General features: G+C 38.1%; 1 protein-coding gene across 7 annotated transcripts in view; it reads right to left on the reverse strand.

Moving 5' to 3' along the window:
- Positions 1–15,454, reverse strand: part of ATF7IP (activating transcription factor 7 interacting protein) — an 82,121-nt gene that overhangs the window by 52,932 nt on the left and 13,735 nt on the right. The window contains exon 1 of one of the 7 annotated variants that reach the window (XM_058023682.1): positions 11,580–11,935. The exons of the other annotated variants lie outside the window; for them this stretch is intronic. The gene's annotated coding sequence lies outside the window, so the exon portion shown is untranslated. Of the gene's footprint in view, positions 1–11,579; positions 11,936–15,454 lie in introns of those variants that run through there. 7 annotated transcript variants of the gene reach the window in all.

Genomic DNA, 15,454 nt, shown 5'->3' on the forward strand with positions numbered 1-15,454 from the left:
TCATGCTTAAGCTTTTCTAGGCATTATAAAATACATTTTTTTCCCTTTCATAAGGAAATTCTTTATAAATTTTAAATGTATAATTTTCAGTAATGCAACAGGCTACAACTTTGACAAGGTATCACTAACATATGCACATTTGCATCCCTTGGCTTCTGTTAGCAAAAATGCAGAAAAACACTATTGTAATGAAAAACCAGACATTTACCCTGAACAGTCTATTGTCTAGATTAGTTCCCGTATCACATATGCAGCTAGCTGTGGCGAGGTAACCTTGGATTTCCAGCTGGCACCTCAGTGACATCAGAATTCAGAGGTGAGCTACCTGATGCTGACAGTGATCCCAAGAGTCACTTCTCAAATGCCACAAGAAGCAGAAGTGAAAACAAAACTTGCAACAAAAGAGGTGATGCTGCATTGAAACATTACTATTTGCCAAACATATAAACACCTTTTACGAAGTTTTTTTGCAAAGATTGCGTTTGAAAAGCAAGTTTAAAGTGGAACTGAACCAGCAGTTGGTACGCTGGGTGTTGGGAGCGTTTCCCCCGGGGAAGACACCGTTTGTGGCAGGGGCAGCACACCTCGCCTGGCCCGCACCAGACCTGTCCTGCGTACAGGATGGAAGGGGCACGCTGCCAGGGGGCCAGGAAACCAGCTCTTCCATAAACTGAAGCCTGGTGGGGACTAGGAGCTGTTCGGGGCAGGGAGGATATTCCCCGTTTCACACATGAAAGAGTGAGTTTTCTATCCGTGTCTGAGGCAGGCCAAGGCCGCACTTCGGCAGCCATCTTGTCCTCTCGTCGGCTCTACCCGATGCCGGGGACTGCCAGAGATTTGCATACCCGCTCGGGATTGGCTGCCGCAGAGCTGCTTTGCATGACCCAAATCTCCCTGGCAACAGGCTAAAAATAGCCCGCGCTGCTGCTGCTGGGAGCGGCCCCGCAGCGGGGCGCGGCCAACGCGAGGGGCCAAGGCACGCGCAGCCACCCTAACGTGACGGTACGGGCAGCCACGGCGCACTCAGCTCCCTCAGGGTTGCCGTGGAGCTTTTTGAGTGACAGCAATAAATTCTGAAGTAATTATCTTTTCAAATCAAAACAAACAATTATAATCTGCATACTATCTTCTTTCTCACTTTCGTTTCTAGGCAAGCTGGAACAGAAACCATCTTTCTGACTAATACCCCATGTCGGTGAGATGGCAATGGAGTAATCCACAACACCTGCAACAAATGCCACCTAATCCTTACTAGATGTTGTGGACTCCCACACGAAGTTCTTGGCTCCTGAGTTAGCCCTTGTTAATCACACCTCACCAGAAACATCTGTACCATTCCTCCACTTGAAACTAAAGACTGTGGGATTTGGAAGGGCAAGCAGGATGAACCAAGAAAAGAAACTCTGTCAATAGAGAAGGCATTTTAAGAATAGAATCTAGATACAAAATGAAGTCCGTAAAATGCAAAATCTTAAAGATGCTATGTATGTACACGTTCTATGATAGTAATTCCAGCAGTAATCTACATGTACATAATTTTATGACTTCAACCATAGTTTCATTTTCACTGAAACTGATAGCATAAACTCTTCTGACTGCAGCAGAAGCAAGTAAATAGGTTCCCACACCCTTCTATTCAACACATCCACCCCCAGGTTTCTGTTTCATGGAACACATAAAGGCAGGTAAAAGCCAACATCGTAAGGTGAATGAAGCAGCCAGTGCAGGCAGGACATGTACCCTGTCTAACCTAGCTCTTGGGAAGCCTGAAACTTGCCATCTGATACATGAGATGCACACAAGCACTGCTAGAATGAAAAAACGGTATTTTCTCTGTTGCAATTAAATAACAAGATCAGGAAAAAAGTGGCCAAAGCAGGTGGTTGGTCACAAAGATTACTGAGGACAGTTGGTATCTTCTGAGTGACTCAACAGAATCACAAAAATTAAACAGAAATCCCAATACGAAGCAAGTGAAATTAGACAAAAAAATGCATATAAAAAAGCCTCAAAATAAAATTAGGAGGAAGCTTCCACCATCACTACCACCCAACAGACCAAAGCACACAAATTTTCTTGTGAAAACGACAGTTTACCCAAACTTTATTACCTGTACCTAGTGTGAGGATTGTTTGTCGCAAGCATTCTTAAAGGAAAGGTATCTTACTGCATTGATGTTAATTAGCTCCTCCTAATGCATTTTACTAGAAACTGTCTCCTACCACAAGGCATTTTTTCATTTATCAGACGCTAAATATTTTCCAAAGGCAGCTAATGTTGTGAAATGATGGGAACTAGAAAAGAGAATGCCAACCTAATATTCTATTCATTACTAAATACAGAAAAAGGAAGAAAAAAAGGTACATTTTTAGTACCGGTAACAGATTGTATTAATATGCTGAGGATCCCAGATAATGCATGTAATTCATATTTTTACCATGATAAACAGTTCCTTTCTAATGAAGTTCTATGGCACTCAATTTCTTACAGTACAAAGCATGCAACCAGAGTAAGACTTACTTATTCTAATAAAAGTCTATAATGCCAGATTAAATTCATTTGGGTCAGCGGGTGGACAATTATTTTTCTGTATTTGCTCTTAGGCAAGGATCTGTCACATCTCACATTTGTAAAGACTTGTAGCAAAAACTACCTGATATGCCACCCAAAAGGTCCTCTAAATGTTTCATAAGCTATATATTAAACAACCACTGCATGGATGATTCTTTAACTTCAGCTTATCTGGAACAAGCTCTAGAGACACAGATTGCCAGATATAATTCTTTGCTAAGCTGCCCAAGGAAAAAGAGGCAGGAAGTAAACAAACCTATGATTTCTTTATGTAGTTTCAATCATAGAAATAAATTATAAGAAAAACAGAACCAGCTTTGAAAGGCACTTTAATGACAAAATGTAGCCTGAAAGGGTACCAGTTCTTCCTGAATTCTTCCTTTCTAGAACCTTCGACACACCCACCTACTCACCACACTTACTGCATAGACAGCAGACGTATGATCTTGCTGTATACAATTTCTCTGACTCATTAGGAGACCAAATGCAATATTCTAGATTTAATTGTTACCATGTAAGAGACACTCTTTTCTCATTATCACCTTATGGCCAGACTTCTAAATTCAATACCAGTAGGAGTAAGTTTTGAAATGATGCCACACAAGTTAAAAGTGACACAGTTGTATTGACCTATATCAGTAGCACCTCAAGCAACAAAGCACAGTTATGTTCATTTCTGAGATGCTTACACCTAATGCTAATAATTCTTGTCAACTCACATCCTCTGAAAAACAAAGCTATTTAAACACAGGAAGATGAGAGTAGTGTCCTGAAAGTAAATACACAGTTGATGGGAAAATCCTTTTTTTTTTTTTTTTTTTTTTTTTTACCAGAGTGTAAAAACTTTTTAAAGTTTGGCTGAAATCAGTTGGTGGGTAAAGAATCAGGAAAAGACATGACTTGTGTGTCAGTATAAGACAGATGCTTCTCTTGTTTTTTTTTTTAAACAAAGAACATGATTGATTGAAACAACCTCCCCAAGGATGTGGCAAAATCCCCATCACTATAAGTTTTCAAGATGCAATTGGACGGGATGTCAGATAATCTCATCTAGGCTCTCTTTCCCAAGAAAGAGCAGATCACATGATCTTCTAAGTTTGTTTCCAATCTAAGATATTCTATGAACTAGTTCATAATGACCTGTACAACTGATTTCATTACCAGAAAATCCATATTTGCTGGCAGATATTAAAACCTCTCTAAAATGAGACTTTTAAAGGTGGTCAGATGACAACTCCACCAGTCTTCTGAAGGACTGTTACATCTTCAGCAAGAAAGCAGTAATTGCACAGTTGAGAAGGTACTTTTCAAGATAAGCCATCTTCTACTAATAAGCTAAGTCATTAAAGAACAACAAAACACCCTTCTTCTCTGTCTTTCTATGTCCATAGACCTTTTATAAGCTTTATGCATTTTGTATTTATATAGATACATACGATTGAGGAAAACATGATCAGATGGCTTATAATAAGAGAAGTCTAAAATGGTAATTAGGTTGTGAACTTGAGGATCTAGTTTTATTTGTATAGGGCTTTAAATGTAATTCATGTACATGGAAGCTAAAAAATATATGGAAACAATAGATCATCAGGCTGAAATAAGCATAACTGAACTTATCCTTAATGCAATTTCCTCCCAGAAAAACAAATTCATCTTGTTTCCTACCTCTGGTCAGGTATGCAAAAAACTTCGTACAGCTAAAGCAAGATTGTTTGTGAAACTTAATTTCTAATTCATGTAAGATACTGACTTTTATCACACCTGAGATATGAATTCCAAGCACCTCACTTCCCCTTCTTTGGTCAATCAATAGAATGATTGGCTCATTTTGCATTTTTTCCTTCAATTCTTTTTTTTTTGACTCCTTAGTCTTCTGATGTAGCAATATAAACTATTCATTGAGTAAATACTGCTACTAAAAATACAGACAAAAATATTTAAAGACGCTGCAAAGAGTAACACGTTCAACAGGCTCATACAAAGTTATTTTCAACTCTTATTTATGAATATACGTAACAACAACATAGACAAACAGGATGTCAAACAGAAACTGCTATGAATGTGTTTGATTTTAGGGCAAGGTACACTGCAAGGCCCAAGAATCCAGTTCTACACGGGAAAGGTTATTTTTGGAAGTCCAGACTAGGGAACATCAAGCAACGGACAAATTCTTTAAGTGCCTGTCAGAAATGCCTTTTCTGGTGGGTTTTTTAATTCTAAGAATTCGCATGAAAAAAATCAGGATAAACATGAAGTGCAACGCAATACAACACGTTTTTTGTATAAGCTCCACACACCTACAGAATTTGATTAAAATGAGCACTCTTAAAATTCCCACAAGCTTGAACTGTTTTCATATATAGGTTTCAACCATCACAACCCATCTTCCACCTGCAAAATTTCATTTCAGAAGAATGCTTGAAACAGCTTACAACAACTAAGAAGTCAGATTTCAAAATATGGTGCAATGAGGAAAAATATTGAAAGCAATTTATATTATTCAGATATAATGAAATAGTTTTTTCTCCCCATTCTGCAACTGCAGCCCGTGCATGACTAATCCAGTATAATCCTGGATCAATTGTGAAGACAAGTCAAGGAACAGGAAAGCTGGTGCTTATTGCTACTAGAATATAAAATGTTAAGACCAAAATACTTGGCAGAAAGTCGTGTTTACCTCTAGAAAAACATAAATTTGCAAAATAAGTTTTACTGGCAGGTTTTTGTTTCCCATCCCAAAAGGTTCACCAAAATGAGGAATAAATTGATATAAAATCTCATGAAGTAATTTCTTTAGAAATCCTGCTTCAGACAGACTCACTTTACAGTAGCAGTGTATTCATCTGTGGCTACCAGAGACTACCACAGTTGCTAAGCAACATCTTAGTTTCATCTCAATTTTGATATCTGCCATTTTGGCATATTCACTGGAACCCTACTTATTCTTTAAATAACCTCATCTCATTCCACTCCTTTCAAAACTGTTTTATGAAAGGCAATAAAATAGATTTTTCAGAGGGGAAAAGGGGGTATGGGAGAAGATTCTTTCTTCCTATGCTTTTCTAAGTATCTATGTGTAGATAAAATATCTTAGAATATTTGCATGGTACAAGAAATAATCACCACAAGTACCACAGAAATCCCACAGACATTCAGCAATCATCCTGGTTTCTCCACCTAAGTTCAGCAAGGACAGGAAGTAGAGAATTTCATACTAACAGGAATATAAAAAAATTCATACCATATAGCAATTAGCATATTATCTAGATTTATTCTACAATGGAGTAAAATACTACTCTGATACATGAGATTGAACTCCCTCAGTTAAAGAATGAGACACACGATCCCATAGATGTTCTTCTATCTTACAAAAAAAGAACCAATATAAATGACCTTCAGTGACTCTACCAATACATAGACATCAAGCAGCAGATGTCACAGTGGCAGGAAATGAAAAAAGACTGCAAGAATCCACACAGTCAACATATTTCTGTAGATAATATTGCTATGAGGTTACTGATCCTTGAGAGACTGCCCTCACTGTCATCTAATCCACAGGGGTTTCCTATGCAACAAGACAGCATCTTATGCCCTGGACAGCTACTCTGCAAAATTTGCATACAGTTATAAAATTCAAAAGAGGCAACAAGCTTTTCAGAACTCTAGCAAAATAAGCAGCACCACTGCTATGCAGTATCATCTTAAATAGTTTAGTCAATATCCATACACAGAGTCCCATTCTCTCCCACCTTTATTAAGTAGCACTTAAGCATTAAGAAGTACTCTTCAATTCTTCTTAAAAGGGTTCTGTTACATTAACTAAATACTGTGACATCTCTCTCTCTTTGGATTAATTAATGAAGAACGAGAAGAGGACGAAATTCTAATGATTAGGTGAAAACTCTTGTGATGAGAATTGCAAATAGGTATGTTTTTATGAAATACTAAATAAGTGGAATCATGCATGCACTTCAGGCAACAGGTTTTCAAATCATTACCTTAAAATGATCAGGGAAAAAAGCAAATGCTTAATTACCCATTTTAAATAGGAGATGACAAACCTAATGTTACACAGAAGTCTCAAAGATGTAGAGTAAAAAACAAATTATCTAAAAGCAACCCACCTATTGGACTTTCTCATCTCGCACTATGAATCTTAATAAAAGGGAGTAAATTAGCAAGTGTTGTATCACTTTAGCTGCTAAGTACTATTTATTTTTTGTGTTGTGGGATGACCAAATGTCAACAGCTATATCTGTAGCAAAATCCGAGTAGAAAGAATGTGAAGTATTTTCTGTGAATTACAGCTTGGTGTTAATATTACAAAGGAACGTGGACTTCTAAACATAAGAAACTGGAATTAAAATCTGTAGTCTGAAGGCATTTCTTTTCCATAACAATGGAAGAATTAATCTTTGTGTTTCCTCAGCTTCTCAGTCTAAGATCCTTGAAGAAGAAAGCAGGAAAAAGATATGCGAGATGTTCTTTGTCCACAGAAGTCAGCAAGTTCTCATGTTAGGTTTCTTAGAGGACACAAAAGCAAAATAAAGAGGAAGATTGAAGACATGATCCATGTAGTCAATAAAGACCTTTGTCTTTTAGATTAAGCAGCTACAGGCCTCAAATGAGATCAACTTACACTTCCTAAAGTATTTCTTATGTCTGTTTATTAATGACCTCAGTGAGGCCTGCTATTATGCAAGACGCACAAGTAATTCTGGAAGGCTTTCCCGGGTTTAAACTTCACATCAAGGATGACAGGCTTTACATTTTTTTCCTGATGAATTCTTTTCAAAGCCACCATAAGCCCCAGTTTGCAGTTACTCAATACCATCACCTCTGCAGGGTTGCTGGCAGCAATTGTGTGGACTGAAGTCAGCCGTCAACGTTTTGTTCATGCTGACTAGTGACATCATACACACCAACTCACTGAACTTATGAAATGCACATAGATATACGATCTGTGTATGACATCAGAAAAACCAGGCCTAGAGCCACCTCCAACTCCAGTGTTGCATTCCTAAGGGGAAAGGATGGAAGTGATCAAAAGCAGAACACGTTTCTTCCAGTAATGAGGTCCTTGTTTTGCTTGCTAATGCAAATTTTCAAAAATAAAACAATATTATAAATTCATGAAGCATTGATAGTCTGCACGGAATATCAAACTAGGATTCACAGTATAATGTAATACCAAAAAATGGAGCTGCAAGTTTACCTCCACCAATACACTACTTGACAATGATTTTGCCAGAACAATATGTAAAAAGTTTTTGAGCCAAAAAACAGTGGCCAGGCTGTAGTGATACTGTCCAATGCATTCATGAGTTGGTAGTACTTGGTCTGCAAAAGACAACTTCTTCAGTGAAGAGCTCAAAGCAGTTCCACAAAAAAAAAAAAACAAAACAAAAAAAACCCTTTTTATTTTGCTGATTTATGAGGTGGAAAAGCAGCTGATGAAGCAACAATCCAGTAATACCATTTCAGAAACACATAAGTACATAAAAATTTATACAGCTATTTTAGACTACTCGCCTTCCCAAATTTTTTAAAAAATCATATGGAGAAAAATGCATCTGCACAGTTACTCAGGGTGACCATTTACAAGAAACTTCATTTTTCTTGCCTGGAAGTTTCCCAAACGCGACCCAGGCTTAGATGTCAGAAGCAGACAGTAAGAATTACACTTAAAAATGCCTCAATTGATAAAATATATAAAAGACACAAAGGAAAGTATATTTAATTTTGACCATTTAAGGTTTGCTTGTAAGTCAACATCCAGAAAGATTCTGCCCAGAAATCTGTAACATCAAAAGGAACACCTGTCCACAGTCTGTCTCTTGCCTGGTGACCCAGCAAAGCCAACATGCTTGCTTGATTCCTGCAAAGGACAGGCTGCAGTTTCACCTCATCCAAAAAATCAAAGGCTAGATTTCTCTTTGAATGAGTGAAGAATCATTATACATCCTTTCTTCATGTGCTGGCACATAGCATAGCTGAACTGTTTCCTGATAACTTTTCAGACTAACTACAAACTGTCCTGATTAATTTGTCTGCATGACCACCTCTCCCAGGCTTGCGTTTGCAACCATAAGACTGTTTTATTTATATAGCCCCAAGGTGAATATGACCAGGTCATAATAATTTTTGTGCTTTTTGCCAGGACTCCTCCTAATTTTTCAGCATTGTAAAATGCTAATGAAGACAACAGGACTGCAACCTGTATTGAGGCATAATTCACATCATCAGCATTTAGTAACATCCAGGAATATAACTTTATAAATAATACGACTTCTTTTTCTCTGTATGCTATAGAATCTCAGACTCTCCACGTTATCTGTCTATTTTGGGCTTTACCTATCTACTTTGTCTGTGTGATCACCACTTACTTCCAGGACAGAGTGTCCTGTCAAGCAAATGTGTTTTATGCTGGATGGTCTATAGATGTAGAAATCTGATTTTAGTGTGCAAAGGCAACACATACAATTTAATAAATCTAATAAATGGTGTTTGGGTCTCACTAAATTATCCTGATGACTCTGTAAGAGTCAATCTTTCCATCCTCTAAGTTAAAAAAATAACTATTTCACAATACCAATCATAAACTCTACTTGGAGCATGATTGCTACCCTCCACCATTCAAAAGCTTTAAAAATCAATTTAATGTTTTATCGATACAGAATTTGGGGAGGGGAAGCTGTTATTTAAGGAGTATCAATGAGTCAGTCCATTAAAGATACTGGGTATTTACACCAAGGAATTTTGTTCTAAAACAAATTAATTAGGATATCCTTTTTATAATAGTGTTTCAGCAATTAAATAATTGATTGAAATAATATTCTTTTGCACTGATCGAAATAACAGTTTTTCGCATTTACTGACACACTGTTAATCCTCCATGATTTTTCTCCAGACCTTTTCAAAAAGTCTTCAGGGTCTTCCACAGTACCAACTTTATACTGAGTTACTGGGAGGGACATCTCAGAATTCTCAGCCAATTATTTTAAAACTCCTGGATTCAGATTACAAAGACCTCCTTATAACCTTTGCTAAGAAATATCTATCATGGAATCTTTGTATCTTCCTTGTAACTTCAGTGCTTCAAAAATATAGGTTGTCTACATAATCTTGTAATATAATCTCACTTTCATAAAAATAATTCTAAAGTAACACCAAAATATTTACTGTGATATATTTTTTTTCCTTTCACTATGATTTTGTTATCATCATCACCTACATTACTGTTAGAATTCTCAATTCTTAACAAATATCACATTTGTTATTGTTTGCTTTACCACTCATAGTTTTCCTCCCAGGAACATTTTATTTTAATCAGTTTTCTACTTTTTTCATGCCCCACTCAATGCCATTTCTCCTCTACCATACTAACACACTTCACAGAAAAGAGGGAGGGACCCTAAACAGTTTCCTTCATATAGCAGTGAAAGCAAGATTGGTTCTAACAGAATTTGACATTTATGGAAAACTTTATAGGCGTTAAAAGTTTCTAGTGTAATTTAATGTGGGGAAATGTACCATACACTTGTGTTTGTAAGCTCTCTCACACATGCCCATTTTTTACTTTATGCAGTCTGGACATGCATATAAGCAGACAAGCAAAATTCTGTCCATATAAAATCTTAAGTTAGCACAAAAAAGCTATCCAAGGTTTCGAAGTGTATGAGCTGTCTACAAACTGCAACTCATTTGGCCCATACTGTAGGCATGCAGCATTTTTCTCTGCTATATGAATGGGAAAGTTTACCTTTCTCTATTACCATTAATTCCTCCCCTCTGCAATATCAACCAGTTCTGGTTCTCCTTCCTAGTATATTTACCCTATTGGCCTTAATTCCCAGGCTATTTCAGAATGCCTCCAATACTTTTAATATCTATCACTACCATTTTAACCTGTAATTATTTATCTGCTTACTTTGTTCTTCTACCTCTTCAGTTTCATTCTCTTCAATTAATCTTATTTTTCCTTCAACCAAAACGGGCCTTTCTACTTCCAGTTCTACATCCCTGTCTTGAGCTGATGTCTGCCTTTAAGTGGCCATGTTTTGTTGGCTTGCTAATGCATCTCCAATTATCTCTTTTCTCTAGGTCAGTGTCCATCCTTTCAAATAATTTTCTCCTACCATCTCTCCTTTCCAGTCTTCCACGCTGTCATTACTTCAACTTATAACATAGAAACAACATAAATGTATTTGTGCAGAACCAGCATGTCTGCCCCATGCAGCCATTTCATGCACTACATGCATAACCACAATAGAGCATATTATGTAATTAACAACACTTCAATTCTGCTAAAATTTCCTGCTTTAAGGCAAGGTTATTGTCCTCTCAGGGGGAGAGATCATAAGAACACCCTATTCTAAGGTAGTTCCCTTCTAACAAAATTAGCTTTTTTAAATGTACATATAGGCATTTACGAAAGTATATATACTAAAAGATTCATGGACAACAGTTCAGTATCTAATTGCTTTAACAGCTTTGTAATCTCAACAAGAAGAAAATTCAAATTACAACCAGGATGACAATGATCCTTCATAACACCATGAAGCCGAAGTACAATTGGTGGATTCAACTTTGTCAACTCTGCACCCCCTCCAGGGTAAGCTCTCACTATTGCTAAGCCTCCGTGTGCATCAACCAGTGTCACTATAGAGACAAAAATAACACACTAGCAAAACAGTAGAGGTTGGAATCAAACAAAAGCAGTAACATTACCAACAAAAACTACATACTGAAATTTTGAATATTTTTTAACTACTTAATTTTACTGAAGTAAATAGTCTACAATAAATTCAAGGTAACATTTCCCCTAAAAACAGCAGCCCTAATATAATTACAACCAGAACAAATGACTTTTGGGTTTCCCAGAAAATGCCACTTGCATTGAAATTTAATTCCTGGCATTGTGCCAAGTGAGGGGGTGGGACCTAAATGAAAAATTAACTTCCAAGTTCTCTAAAACATGAATGCAGAAAATGAGTTGATTCTCTTACCTGGTGAGAAGATGGCACGTGCAAAATGAGCTTCCTTCTCTGAGTAAGCCACTGACATGCAGCTCATTTGCATAAGTATTACGAGCTACAAGTAGACTTCCAGGTCGGCCATCTTGATCCTAAGACCTTGTTTTGTTTACACAGCAGCATGAGTACTGGTTTTCAGCCAGCCTGAGCTATGCTGTTACACCTCTCGGCTAGTAGCCTACATCTGTTCGTTAAAGCCTGCTGGAATTCCTACTTCTCCACATAGTAGCTGACTGCGTCAGAGTGCCCCTGCAGCTCACTGAGCATGCCACAGCCTCTAAGGAAACTGTTGCAACTGCAAGTGCCTCCAGTTGTACTCTTTGTACTGCCTTCTGTGCTGCCAACTATGAGTGCTGCAGCAACTATGTGCAGTGAAGTACCTCCCACACACCACACTGTAGTACCAACAGGCAAAGATTTATTACAGCACAGCACAAGACAGCACACTGAAAAAACCCAAGAAAGCTGAAATTCCCTTAGGATTTTCACTTACTAGCAATCTAATTACACCTGGATTCCTTTGTACATCTTTTCACATTCATCAGTGCTGCTTTTTCTGTCAAGAAACCAGAGTGCTCCAGCAGCCCGTGTGAAGGAGAATCCATGACACATGTTCGCTGCTGCCGACAGGGAGCCAGACTGCAGTTACAGCTAGCTGGCGCCAGTAAAATTTACATAAAGGGGCCTGATTTCAAGCCTAAATTGCAGCAGGATATTGCTGAGCAAAGCCTTGCCCCTCCCAACGGGTTCTAGAATATACTTTTCTAGGTATTTGCTTATTAATAATCCAGATCCGTGTCAGAAATCAAGTGCCCCTCTCACTGTTCATATAAATAAAATTTGACAATGGTGACTGCAAAATAAATTGCAGCCTGTTTCGACCAGGATGCTACACACACACTGCTCACAGTCATTGTGAAACAGAAACAACACCAGAAAAATTACACTGCACTCAGCAACTAGGTATTCTTAACCTAGTATTTCCAGTATTTTGCAAATTTCCAACACGAAATAAATATTAGCTCCAAGTAAGACAAATTCATTTTTAACCTAATACTGACAAGTAACATGTCTGGCCATTTAATTTGTTGTCTCTATTTCACATTTATCTTTTCTTAATTAGTTAGATGCAGGAGGGAAAGAAAAAAAATCTCTCGATCATAATTATTTTTTCAAGTACCTCTAAGGTAGAGTAACAGGTAGCAGCGGAAGCTTGGATTTCAGCCTCACTTTGACTTTTTATACCCAATTTTAAAATTCTTACCTTTTTTCTTCCAGTCAAAGTTCAATTAAAATAGAAGAATAGGATACATTTGTCAAAAATGTGTTCTAAAAGTCACTGTAATTTTTTTTGGGAAAGAAAAAAGAGGCTAGACTTTAAGAGTGAGAGTGTGTGTGTGTAAAGGATTAATTCGCCATAGCTCTTCCCTCTTCACCTGCTGCCTTGCAAGAACTCTTAGGGTATGAAAGAACCACTGCAAATAGGTACACTATTATACCAGTTACAAACACAAATTTACCTTAAATAAAATCAAGTTTGGCTAGCTAGACATTTAGGCAGCTGTATAGGCAGCTGTAATAGCAGCCTAGCACCACTTAGTGAAAAAGCAAAGTAATGGAGACAGGAATGCTTATTAATCTGAACGTGGCAGAGCATCTCAGGACCAAAAGAGCCTATTTACAGCCCTGGTCTCTTCTAGGTCCCTGCACTGTTCTTCTTTAGCATGCCAACAGTGTCAAAGCTATACACAGTCAAATTATATGCCCCATTTTCTGCTGCAAGCATAATTTGTTCATTATGGCTGGTTCTAGGTTATTTGAGCATAACACAATATGCAATCTGTAATGTCAAAAAGATACTGTTTTTGTATCTGAAAATATTTAGCAATGTAAAGTACTCCTAACTTGTTGTTAAAATTTTTCCTCACCTTTTGCATCCAAAACACCAGAGTCATTTGTAAGGGAAAGCTAATAATTTTTTCCAGAATGCCTATCACATTAAAGTGACAATCAGTAACATCTCTTTAATGTTACCTATATATTTGGATTTGCCTTACTTTCAGACTGGTCTGTGTATGCTAGCGCATCTAAGCCCATGCAAAATACATCTTTCAGTGATTCTGTGGTCATTTGCAGAATGAATCACCGGATTAACAGCTTCTGAGCTTAAAAAGAAAGGGCACCAGTGCTGCTTTCAAAACCAAAAAATTAAACCCCTTATATTTCCCAAATATAGCCATAGTCCTACCCTCCCCCCAGTTCTATTGCGTTATGCACGAATACCTGAATAACAGTACGGTTCTTAACACATTAAAACACACACTGTAAAAATTAGAGCCTTGGAGCATTTTCTGTTCCAGGCTCCAGTCCGCTATGGGAAATCCATGCCTGAACTTGCCGGCAGCTCCCGCGGGCGAGCGCTGCATCTGCAGTCTGCGGGAAGCACCACCCCGCTTCCAGAACGTTCGGGCAGAGTCACCCGCACCCCTGGCTGCGCCTTCCTCCCTCTCACACCCTCCCCGGTTATGACAAAGCTCCGTTTCAAACACAAAACGTTTTCACAGAGAGGAGGAGCCATTGATCTGGGAGTTTGAAACGCACCAACTCGGCTGCGCAGGGCAGAGGGGCTGAGCCCCTGAGCAGCGGCAGCCTCTGTCTGCTGCACACAGGGCTGGCAACCGACCCCAAATAATGTACCGGGACCCTTCAGAAGCCTCCCAAGTACTGGGTTTAGGCAGCGTTTTTTTCTTTCCAGCTTGGGCTTTCCCCCCTCCCCCCTCCCCTCGGGCGGGGGGGAGGGGGGGGGAACCATGGTTTGTTTTGTAGTTTGTTTTGTTTTTAGTAGGTGACTCTGAGACAACAAATCATGATATACTCAATCATAATACTCCGGTGACTGGCACTACAGAAAAAGCCAAAACGTCTGCCTGCCTTCAGCACGTTTTGCCCATGTCGGTGGAAACGCCCAAAAGCTATTCTCAGAGCCAGCTCTCTTCCTTCAACATGCAAGCGACTTCCTACTCCCTCAGGAGAAGTAACCTTAAACAGCAGATGTTGCAGTCAAAAGTAGTAAGACCAGCTGTGTTCAAAATAACTACTATTAACTGCATGGGTTCAATAGGTAATAATCAAAGACAACATCTTCAAATATCGGTTTGATTATCTCAAAATAGGTAGAAAAAAAAACTCACGCAAAATTATTTCCCCAATCCAGACTATTTTAAATATTGACGCATTTAATTGACAAAGTTTGTCTAAAATAAAAAGGAAAAATAAACATAAATCCAACCATTATGAAATCTATCACTACTACCTTGACCTAAAAAACCCAAACCAAACCAAAACACCAACAAATCTTAAACAAACAAAAAAACACCCACCACAGAGCAAATGAAAATGAAAGGCCCTGAGACTTCTGACACTAGTCCAAGACATTCCCTTCCCCGATTTTTCTTCTCTAAACCAGAACAGATCAAATTACTATTCACTAAATAGTCAGCTAAAAGTTTAGTAATTTGCAGAATTTTCTCACATTAGTGTTTGAAAGACACAGAAAATGATGTACATTTCTGAAGCAGAAAACTGTCAATCAAACTATTATCTTAGCTGCTGTGGTTTATTTGAAGATATTTTACAGCAGAAGGCTGTATCAGCAGAAAGAACAGGAAGAGCAGGAAATGGGGGAGGGAGGACTGAAAATAATTCTATCTGCTTTTCTGCTGTAGAAAAGAGGTGAGAAAGTGTCTAAACCAGGTAAGTTCCAGGCTGTAACAGTCTAATATGTTGCACTCCCTTTCTTCTAGAAATGGAAAATCCTCAGTATGAGTATTCTCATCAACTTCAAAACT

This window comes from Melospiza georgiana, chromosome 4, assembly GCF_028018845.1.
Source record: "Melospiza georgiana isolate bMelGeo1 chromosome 4, bMelGeo1.pri, whole genome shotgun sequence".
Classification (NCBI taxonomy): Eukaryota; Metazoa; Chordata; class Aves; order Passeriformes; family Passerellidae; genus Melospiza; species Melospiza georgiana.